This window comes from Octopus bimaculoides, chromosome 1, assembly GCF_046866305.1.
Source record: "Octopus bimaculoides isolate indiv1 chromosome 1, ASM4686630v1, whole genome shotgun sequence".
In the NCBI taxonomy this organism is placed as follows: domain Eukaryota; kingdom Metazoa; phylum Mollusca; class Cephalopoda; order Octopoda; family Octopodidae; genus Octopus; species Octopus bimaculoides.
In genome coordinates, this window is record NC_142928.1 from 164,323,019 (window position 1) to 164,332,990 (window position 9,972).

Sequence of the window (9,972 nt, forward strand, 5' to 3'; positions counted from 1 at the left end):
TGTTCTTCAAATTATTACTTAACTTTGAGTGTGATGTATTGCTTGTTTGCTTGCTTGCTTACTTGCTTATTTATTTATTATCTGATACACTCTTTAAAGATAGGTTTAAAGAGTGTATCAGTTCAGCAGTTTATAGAAAGCTCTTTCAATAAATAGAATAGGCTGAGAGCTGGAGCCAAAGAACACCTTCAATACAACGAAGCATGTTAGATAAGAAAATTTGTTTGTTTCTTCAAATTTTCAATAGAATTTTCTTGTTTTCCCAACATACATGAGAAATGAAATAAATGAAATAAGTAACTAAATAAGTAAATAAATAAAAAACAAACACATTGAGGAAGACATTTTATGAATAAAATGAAAATACTTATTATAATGTTTCAACGTCATTTTACGTCTTTTTTTATTTATCAATGTGTGTGTGTGTGTGTGTGTGTGTGTGTGTGTGTGTGTGTGTGTGTGTGTGTGTGTGTGCGTGTGTGTGTATGCGTGCGTGTGTGTGTGTGTGTATACATATATATTATGAAAGATTTGAATACTGAAGTTAGAGAATAATGTGAATAATTGGTTATAGAAAGATAGGAAAGAAAAATATTTCTTTAAATGAAAAATACATTACAAGAAAGAGTTGAAAAAACAATTATTCCAACATTATATTTACCAAATTTTTTTTCTGCCAGATTTTATAATTGACATTTTAAATACAGAATTTCCGTGGCTTTTTAACGTAATCAGTCTATTACACAGATAAAATGCAAATAAAATGTCTAATTCAAATGAAAGATACTTTCCATTAAACAAAAATAATAAGAAAAAATAGCGTGCATTATTTTCTCTGAGACTAGTCTGTTTTTTTTTCACCTTTTTTTATCAAATGATGCCACACCATTTTGTTACTTCTTACAGGTTCCATCTTCATTTCTACATAACTAGATTCACTAACATGATTTCTATTACCATTACTCTGCACTTTTGCTTGTCTCCAGCCAGTCCCTGCTTTTAACAACCTCTGCTCTTTCTAGCCAATAATGCAGCTACTATATGGTTGCATGACCGGCTAGAAATAGCAGTCAAATCTTGAAATCACAGCCGATCATATCAAAATATGACATCTTGGATAATTTCTTGTACATTGGTAAAAGAGGGGATAGTCACACTTGGATGCTTTTGATTGCTGCTTTGCATGATTAGTGTTGACCAGGTATTTAACAACAACAGCAAACTCAGCACTTCTGTTCTTCTGGCCTTGCATCACTGCTTGTTCAACAAGGGATCTTTGCATGAAACAAGATGCCTGATAAAAAAAGAGATGGTCATAAACTGGAGCATTTTTCATCATAGATTTGCACACTGAAAGCTGACACAAAACTGAACAACAATAACAAATACAATGACATTAATAAGCATTGTCACAACTGCGATGCCTTTCATCATAGGTTTTATTTTACAATGACTGATCTGGGTCTGCATGACATCATCAAAGTTTACTTCAAGCCAATGAGAGAAGGATTTTACATTGGTGCACCACCTGGTAGATATAGTAACCAAATTCTCCTCAAATCATACACTACCATATTAAATCAATAAAGGACACATAGGAATATATAGACACATGGAAATAAATATATAGATATTCTTTTACTCTTTTACTTGTTTCAGTCATTCGACTGTGGCCATGCTGGAGCACCACCTTTAGTCAAAGAAATCAACCCCAGGACTTATTCCTTGTAAGCCTAGTACTTATTCTATCAGTCTCTTTTGCCAAACTGCTAAGCTATGAAGGACATAAACACACCAGCATCGGTTCTCACCCTTCCTCATCTGTTTCCAATTAAGGTAATATTTCCCCATGACCGGACTTTCACAGATGACTGGAAATAAACAACATCACTTGCGTGATGGTAATGCTCATTTTGCAATCATTATGTGGTATCTGGACAAGTGTGCATGCACACACACACACACACAGTACATATACAATGGGATTCTTCTATTTTCTGTCTACCAAATCCACTCACAAGGCTTAGGTCAGTCTGGGACTATAATAGAAAGCAATTACTCAAGGTGCTGTACTATGGGATTGAACCGAGAAAGCAAGCTCTTCAACCACAAAGTCTGTACCTATCCTATACACACACAAACACACATACATGCATACATACCGCACACACACACACGCACGCACATTGAGTGAGGTTAGGTCAACAAATATATAGACAACAAATATATCAGGTCAACAAATATCTCTTTTACTCTTTTACTTGTTTCAGTCATTTGACTGCGGCCATGCTGGAGCACCACCTGTAGTCGAGCAAATCGACCCCAGGACTTATTCTATCGGTCTCTTTTTGCCGAACTGCTAAGTTACGGGGACGTAAACACACCAGCATCGGTTGTCAAGCGATGTTGGGGGGAGCAAACACAGACACACAAACATATATATACACACATACATACATATATATACACACATACATACATATATATATATATATATATATATATATATATATATATATATATATATATATATATATACATGTATACATATATACATATATATACATATATACATATATATATATATATATACATATACATGTATATATATATACATATACATGTATACATATATACATATATACATATATACGACGGCCCAAGGCTATAGTAGAAGACACTTACCCAAGGTGCCACGCAGTGGGACTGAATCCAGAACCATGTGGTCGGTAAGCAAGCTACTTACCACACAGCCACTCCTGTGCCTAACAAGTAAAATATATTGACAAAACATCAGAGAAGATGAGTGGATAAGTTCATTAGGGTGTGAAATGAGAGTGACTTATGTTTAGAGATGGAGTAGGAAGTAATAAGAGGAAGTATAGGTAGAGCAGTATAATAAGCCTGTAGATAGATCAGGAAATAGGGAAATGATGTGCAAGATGGGAGAATTAGGGAGGGAGAGGAACAAAGTGACAGAGATGGAGGTTAGAGGTATGCAGGAGTGACTATAATGAATCTGTGATGGTGTTGAGAATGATAGTAAAGGAGAAAGGGTGTTAGAAATGAGGTTTGTGATTTATGTGTGATACAAAATGATGATCTATCATGTAAGCAGGTCTTTACAGAATCTAGGATCAATTTTTTTATTTTAAAATTTTATAAAAACCTCAAAGGTTCCAAAAGGCAGCTGATGAGTAGCTGTTATGATTTTTTAAGTCAGTTCTTTGGTAGAATTTTGATAATCAGTTAGTTGCTTAAGATGTTCCTTTTGAGTTTCAGACAAAACTGGTAATATCACTAGTAGCAACTTAATGCCAAAGAAGTATCATGTGACGAAATACATTTTATTGCCAAGATTGCTGATAATAACTGCCTGCATGTTTATGTGTGTATGCATTTGATCATGTGATTTCATGCAAGAGGAGAAATATGGGAGATCATAAGGAATGCAATGCTACAGATTCATGACATAAAATATTTATAAATAAATAAATATCAATAAATTGAAATTTATTTATAAGTGAAAGATTCTAAACAAACTGCAATTTGTTTCAATATAGCAATTTATCAAGCAAATATAGAATAAGTTCATGTAAGAGAATATATACCAAAAAAAAAAAAAAAGGCTAAGTCACCAGTATTAGTCGATAGCTTGTACCAAACTTTCCAGGTATCTGTGTAGTCATGAGCAGACATAGATACCTTCTCAACCTCCTGCTCTGGACTCAAGAGAACATCAAGGATGTGAAATCTGAAGAGAGAGAGAAAGATGTACAGGCAGACAGCTGAAATTTATTTCCAGAAGAGTAAACAGGATCAATGTGAAATGATGTACCTTGCTCAAGAATACATCTCCTTGATCCAGAAATTGAACTCATGACCTTATGGTCCTGAGCTCAACAGCCTAATTTTTAGGCCACTTGCAGATATTTTCTGTTGCTTTCACAGATTTTGAAACTTTAGAATTAAGTGAAAATTGGAGTAATTTCCCACACTGAATCCGATTTTAAGATTCATTCATTTATTCCAGAAAAATTTTTGAAAAACGTTTCAGAGGTTTATAATTTGATCATTTTTAGCCAATCAGAAAACAAGATTTGAAAGTTGTTCTTTTCTGAGTGATAGTTGTTCATCACGAAATGAAAGCAAAAACATTACGATGATGAAGTTTTAATAAACAAAATGAAAGCAAAACATTACAATGCCGAAAGTTGTAAGAAGTTTTAATAAGTTTTAATGAATAAAGTCATGTGATGAAGTCGAACAGGGATGTAGATAATTTGAAAAGGAAAAATTCCTCAACAAAATGATTTTGCGAAAAATTACGAAAATATCAAACTGTATGTTGGGGTTAGGATTAAAGTTTGGAGTTAAGGGATAGGATTAAGGTTAGGGTTAGGGATTAAGGTTTAGGGTTGGGATTACGGTTAGGTTTTGGGTTAGGGTAGTGTTAGAGTTTAAGCAGCAGTTTACAGCTATGTTTGTTACTATGGAAACAGGTACCAATGTGTCTGTAGTTTTTGATTAGCTAAAATTACCCAAAATTTGCAAACTTTAAAAGCTATGAACTCTTTATTCATAATTTATGGCAAAGATGAATTTCATTTTCATAATTAACATACAAAACTAAATCAGTACACCAACTTTGTTCCAAAACAATTGGAACAAAATTTTAAGAAAATAGAAAACTGTTACAGCAACAGAAAAGATCCTCACTTGTTATCGCTAAAAGAATATAAAGGAACCCCTTCAGTCATGAATGACCATAGGATTGCATCTAGAAAATTCCCCTCCAGGGCACAAGTTCAGGCAAGGCTGTTCATGAAAGACCTGCAGTTGTGCATGCATACCAGCCTCCCCTCTCCACACCACTGATGTTATCCAAGGGAAAGGCAAAGGCTGATACAGCTTGGCACCTGAGACACTGCAACTCATTTCTACAGCTGAATGAACTGGAGCAACATAAAATGAAATACCTTGCTCAGAATATAGAGGTGCAAATAATAACTCTGTAATGTATTTTAAAAAATAAAGGAAGGCAGTTGTATAAAGAGAGGGAGGGAGAAAAAAAGCAGGATTTCAAGGCAGGATATTTTTCTTATCTTTTGCTTTTCATCATTTGCTTGATTCAGTTATTGGACAGCCATGCAGGAGCCCTGCCTTGAGGTGTTATACACCTGCCTTCCTTTATTTTTTAATCTCACAAATTGACCCCAGAATTTCTTTTTAAGTCTGGTACTTTGTCTATTGGTCTTTTTTACTGAACCACAAAGTTACAGGGATGCAAACAAACCAGCACCAGTTGCCAAGTGGTGTAGGGGAACAAACACAAAGACACACACTGACACATACATTCACACATGTTACACACACACTTATTCAATGGGCTTCTACACAGTTTTCATCTACCAAATTCACTCACAGGACATCGGTCAGTCTGGGGCAATTGTAGAAGAGCTGGCCCAAGCTACTGCACAACTGGACTGAACTCAAACCCACATGGTTGCAAAGCGAACAAGCATCATAACCACATGGTCATTTCTCCACCAATAAATTTACTGAACCACAAAGTTACAGGGATGCAAACAAACCAGAACCAGTTGCCAAGTGGTGTAGGGAAACAAACACAAAGACACACACACTGACACATACATTCACACACATATTCAATGGGCTTCTACGCAGTTTTCATCTTCCAAATTCACTCACAATACATTGGTCAGTCTGGGGCAATTGTAGAAGAGACTGGCCCAAGCTACTGCACTACTGGACTGAACTCAAACCCAGTGGCTGCAAAGTAAGCAAGCATCATAACCACATGGTCATTTCTCCACCAATAAATTTCACATAGATTTTATTTGAAAATGATGTGAGTATAATGAGATAGAGAGAGAGAGATAATGGGAAAGAAGGGAGAAAGAAACAGAGTGATACTGGTCAATGAATGAAAGGCTGAAGGCAAGGAGAAAACAGGATATAGATGGAAGTGGAAGAAGCAAAAAACATACATCTAAAGTGTTAATATTAGAACTGGTAAGATGTTCAAACATTCAAAGTAAAAAGCATTATGTGAAATGAGAGGTTTTTGATTACATAAATAAATAGATAAATTGATTTTGATATTAAAGTGGGTAATGGGTTAATTAGATTAAATAAAATAATTTCATTTAATTTAATATCATTTTATTTTATCTGTTTAACTTATTCTGCCTTTAAATTTTGAAATCTCGTTTTATTAAAACTTAATTCAATCTCATTTCCCTTTTTCTTTTTACCATTCACTATTTCAATATTTTAATATTCACTATTTAAATATGTTAATTTTTTTTTTTTTAATGTGTTAATATTTTATTTATATTTTGACTTCTTCAAAATTAAAGTTTAACTCAAGTGTTTTTTCTTCATGGAGAGTTATTGCAAAGGAGATAATCATTTCTTTATAATATTTGGTGGGATTAGAAATTTGAATTTGAAACTAAGGAATAATATGGAAAAAGATGCATACACTTCACATATTTATTTAAAATTTTTTTATTATTTTTTCTTCATATATTACAAAATTCTTTAAATTTCTAGTTGGTGGTAGTAGTCATGTAGTTTAATTTCTTTCCCCACCAGTAATGAGAGCCCTAATAAATAGGAGTTGGAGAAAATAATGGAAACACCTAGCATCATAACATCAAAATTTTAAAATATCTATAAAACCATCAAAAGCTAGTTTATTTTTATGTTTATTGATTTATTATTTGTATTGCTTAATATTTGTTGCTAAAATTACTGTTTCTTTTCAGATATCATCAGAAAAAGGTAGTTAAAATTCATTAAAATGACAGATTTATCAGACTTTCAAAGAGGTCAAATTGTTGGTGCTCGTATGGCAGGTGCTAGCATAATGAAAACAGCTGAAATGTAGGAAACAGAACGTATGATCCAATATGTGCCTATTTAAAAGGACACAAACAAACTGTGAACATATTCTTGCTACATGTACTTATAAAATATTACAGTGATGCCACAGCTCACAGTACTAAGCCATTACAACACAAATTTTACAGTGAATTCACATCATTTACAGGAAATATTTCTTTAATGCACCAATTTATATATACACTCTGTATTTGCTTGAATGTTTCAGCATGTCACCTGAATTTCATTTTCAAAACTTATACTTTAATATATTTTTAATGTATTTATCTCTCTATTTATGGAATCAACGACCTCTCATTCCAAATATATGATTATTCCTACTGTTAGCTCTGAATTCTGAAACATCTTCTCTACATGAATATTAACTCTTAAACTATTCTTTTTTTTCCATTCAATTTGTTTGCATCATGCTCTTCCTTTTCTTCTACTCCTCATCCATCATTCTACACTCCTAACTTTAAATTCCTTCCCCTCTTCTTTTTTTCCATTGATCTCACTTTCTTTTTTTCCTCCATCCTCCCTTCTTTCTGTCTTTCTCTCTCTCTCGCTCACACACACACACTTATTTTCTCCAGATAAACTTTGTTAGATATTTATAGACAGAAAAATCCATGCCTTGGAGTCCATCTCTCTCTTTCTTACTCTCTATTCCTTTCCATTGTTTTTCTTTGCAAAAGAATGGTCATAAATATCCTTCACAACTTTATATTTTTTTGCATTGTGTGGTGGTGGGGGTGCATGTTTATATCTGCAAATACTTCTTTTATCTTTTATTTGTTATTCATTTTAGTCATTAGTCTGCCGCGTCAGAATCAAGGCAGCCGATACGTAGGCCTTTCCATCGCACCGGCGGTTCGGCTGCGGCCGTCCACCGCCGAGGCGTCCGCATTCTCTTTGCTCGCTCACAATCGCTTCCTTCTCGCTGCCGCCACGACTCGCTCGGCCTGCTGCTTCGGCTTCTTCATCTTCTTCCTTCTCGTCCGCCTTGGCGGCCCGTATCGCAGCCGACACGTCGGCCTTTCCATCTCGCCGGCGGCAGTCCGCCGCCGAAGCGTCCGCATTCTTTTTGCTCGCTCCCAATCGCTTCCTTCTCGTCCGCCTAGTCCGCCGGCTAGGCCGCCGCCTAGGCCGCACACACTCCCGGCCGACAGCGCTTTCGATCGCAAACTCACGGGTACGGTACCGGCCGCGTGGCTCGTATCGCAGCCGACACGTCGGCCTTTCCATCGCGGTGCCGGCGGTTCGGCGGCAGCAGTCCGCCGCCGAGGCGTTGCTCTCAATTCGGCCTCTTTCGATCGGCTCTGCGGGTACGCGGCGGCGCCCGGCCGGCCGGCCGCCGGCTGACCGTCTGCCTTTCAATCGGCTGCGGTTCGGGGTGCGGGTCATAGGGTACGACCGTCCGATCGACGACTACCCTACATAGTAGTCTGGACCCCCTTGGGGTATGAGGGTCACCTAGAGCCTGACTATTCCGCCGGGCCCCGACCCGCAAACTCGCGAATCGGGAATCGGGCCCCGTCACGGGTACGGTAGCGGCCGCGTGGCTCGTGGCTCGTGGCTCGTATCACAGCCGACACGTCGGCCTTTCCATCGAGCCGGCGGTTCGGCGGCGGCAGTCCGCCGCCGAGGCATCCGCATTCTCTTTGCTCGCTCCCAATCGCTTCCCTCTCACTGCCGCCTGCTTCTTCTTCTTTCTCGTCCGCCTTGGCCGCCGTGTAACACACACACACAGACACACACACACTCTCGGCCGACAGCGCTTTCGATCGCCAACTCACGTGTACGCTACCGGCCGCGTGGCTCGTATGGCAGACGACACGTCGGCCTTTCCATCGCGGTGCCGGCGGTTCGGCTCCGGCCGTCCGCCGCCGAGGCGTCCGCATTCTCTTTGCTCGCTCACAATCGCTTCCTTCTCGCTCGGCCTGCTTCTTCTTTCTCGTCCGCCTAGGCCGCCTTAGTGTGACACACACAGACACACACACACTCCCGGCCGACAGCGCTTTCGATTGCAAACTCACGGGTACGGTACCGGCCGCGTGGCTCGTATGGCAGCCGACACGTCGTCGGCCTTTTCATAGCGCCGGCGGCCGACCGCCGCCGAGGCATCCGCATTCTCTTTGCTCGCTCCCAATCGCTGCCTCCACGACTCGCTCGGCCTGCTTCTTCTTTCTCGTCCGCCGCGTGGCACACACAGACACTCCCGTCCGACAGCGCTTTCGATCGCAAACTCGCTTTCGATTGAAACCTGAGGTTCGCCGGCGGAAACACGCCGGCAGACCCGTCTATCCGCCGCTCTCGATCGGCTCAGCGAGTACGCGGTGGCGACCGGCACACGGTCTCGCTCGATGCAATCGGTTCCCGGTTTGTTGTGTTGGTGCGCGTCTCTTCAGAGTAAAAAGAAAGAAACAAATCAACCCTAGTACTGATTTTTTTTTTCTGAGCCTAATGTTTATTCCACCAATCTTGTTTTGCTGAACTGCTAAGGTACAGGGAATGTAAACAAACCAACACTAGCTGCCAACCCATGGTGGGAGACAAACAGAAACACACGCACACACACGAACATACACATACACACGCATATACATGCACAATACACACACATGCACATATACAAACACACACAAACACACACATATACACGCATATACATACACACATACTCACACATACATACATACATACATACAATAATCTCCAATGGGCTTCTTTCAGTTTTCATCTACCAAATCCTCTCAGAAGGCTTTGGTTGACCCAAGCAATAGAATGTTCACAGTAGGACAAAACTCAAAACCACGTAGTTGGGAAATAACACAATCATAACTACACCTATTGTATAATTTGAATATACATATATATATATATATTAAATATAAGGATAAAATCTATATAAGAATTTATCAAATAGTCAGCGTGAAAGACCAATTAAGGGAAAAATTTATACAAAATATATAATTAATTTATTCCCTTTTGAATAATACATTTATTATATTAAGGCTATTTACGTGTAGTAATTCCCTTAATATAATAAATGCCTGCATA

At 38.4% G+C, this 9,972-nt stretch overlaps 1 protein-coding gene across 3 annotated transcripts in view; it reads right to left on the reverse strand.

Annotated features, from left to right (window-relative positions):
* Positions 1 to 332: 332 nt before the first annotated feature.
* LOC149137842 (uncharacterized) overlaps positions 333 to 9,972 on the reverse strand; it is an 86,976-nt gene continuing 77,336 nt past the window's right edge. For all 3 annotated transcript variants that reach the window (XR_016244175.1, XR_016244171.1, XR_016244176.1), the window contains exons 3-5: positions 3,639 to 3,754; positions 2,686 to 2,765; positions 333 to 1,294 (exon numbers count right to left, since the gene is read on the reverse strand). The gene's annotated coding sequence lies outside the window, so the exon portion shown is untranslated. The remainder of the gene's footprint in view (positions 1,295 to 2,685; positions 2,766 to 3,638; positions 3,755 to 9,972) is intronic.